We start from the raw sequence: 1,463 nt of genomic DNA, 5'->3' as shown, positions 1-1,463 counted from the left end.
AAATTGGATTGTCCCGGAAAATAAACAGCAACAGAACAGTGCATATGAATCAAAATTAAAGCTGCAATTAAATAGTATGAATAAGAAAGAGCATAGCAGCATGAACTTGAAGAGCAGCATATGAACATTACTAACTTCACAGCAACAGCAGAATTGCAAATTGATAAAACAAGGAACACGAACAGTGCAATTAAACAGGCCTAAATCCACTAACCACATCCTAGGCTACCTAATAACCTAGAATCCACTACAACATGCATAGCTAACTAGCCTAAATGTGAACATAAACAGAAAAATATGAATTAACTACGAATGGATAGAAGGGTGGCGTTCGTCGGAACCTGGTAGGCAAATTAAGGAGAGTGGGGCAGAGAGGTGGCTGGGGGATAGTGGCGGTGGCGTCGGGTGCGGCGGAGGAGGGTGGCGGAGGCGGCGGCGGTTGCTGTTTGGAGGCAGGGGCTTCGGGAAGGGCAATGGGGGTGGGGGGAGAGAGAGGGAAGGAAGGGAAGGGGGGCTTGGGTGGCGGATGGGGACGCGGCGGTGACGGCGGCGCGGTGGGGTGGTGATCGCGGAGGGGGGCAGTGGCGGTGGAGGGAGGAAGGAGAAGGAAGAAGAAGAAAGAATGGGAAGGAGGAAGGGGGTGGCGTGGCGGCGGGGTCTGGGTGGTCGGCGGGATGGCGGCGGTTGGTGATGGTGGCTGGGTGGTGGTTGGGTGGTTGGAGAAGAAGAGAGGAAGGAGAAGGGGTTGGGGGGGCGCGAATGGTAGGGTTTGCGTGACTAGGGGATTATGGAATTTGAATCCACGCGATCGCGTGGGGCACGCGGTCGCGTGGTTGACGCGATCGCGTGGGGCACGCGGTCGCCTAGAATGGATCGAGGAGTGAATGACGCGATCGCCTGAGGCATGCGATCGCGTCGCTGGAAATTGTGCTAAACGCACGATTCCAGCGTCGTTTCAGCGCAACTCTCTGTCTCCTTTTGGGGTGTTGTGCAATCCATGCGACGCGATCGCGTCGCTCATGCTGTCGCGTGGGATTGATTTTGTGCAAGTGACGTGATCGCGTTAGGGACGCGACCGCGTTGGTCGTTTTGTGTGAAACGCACAGTAGCCGCACGATTCCAGCTTAACTTTCTGGACGTTGGATGTTTACGCCGATCTCCAGATCATGCGGCCGCGTGAATGATGCGGACGCGTGGGGAGTGTTTTCGCAACTTGATGCGATCACATGAGTGATGCGGTCGCGTCGCGCACCCTTTTTTTTTATGCAGGTATGCAATTATGCAGTATGCAATGCGAATGAATAATATTCAGGTTCAATTGAAAAGGAAAGAAAAATAAATAAAACTGAAAAAGAAACGACCATACCATGGTGGGTTGTCTCCCACCTAGCACTTTTAGTTAAAGTCCTTAAGTTGGACATTGGATGAGCTTCCTGCTATGGCGGCTTATGCTTAAACTCGTC

The sequence above is a fragment of the Arachis ipaensis genome, chromosome B06 (assembly GCF_000816755.2).
Source record: "Arachis ipaensis cultivar K30076 chromosome B06, Araip1.1, whole genome shotgun sequence".
Classification (NCBI taxonomy): domain Eukaryota; kingdom Viridiplantae; phylum Streptophyta; class Magnoliopsida; order Fabales; family Fabaceae; genus Arachis; species Arachis ipaensis.
The sequence above is the reverse complement of the archived record's forward strand: the minus strand, read 5'-3'. Positions refer to the sequence as shown.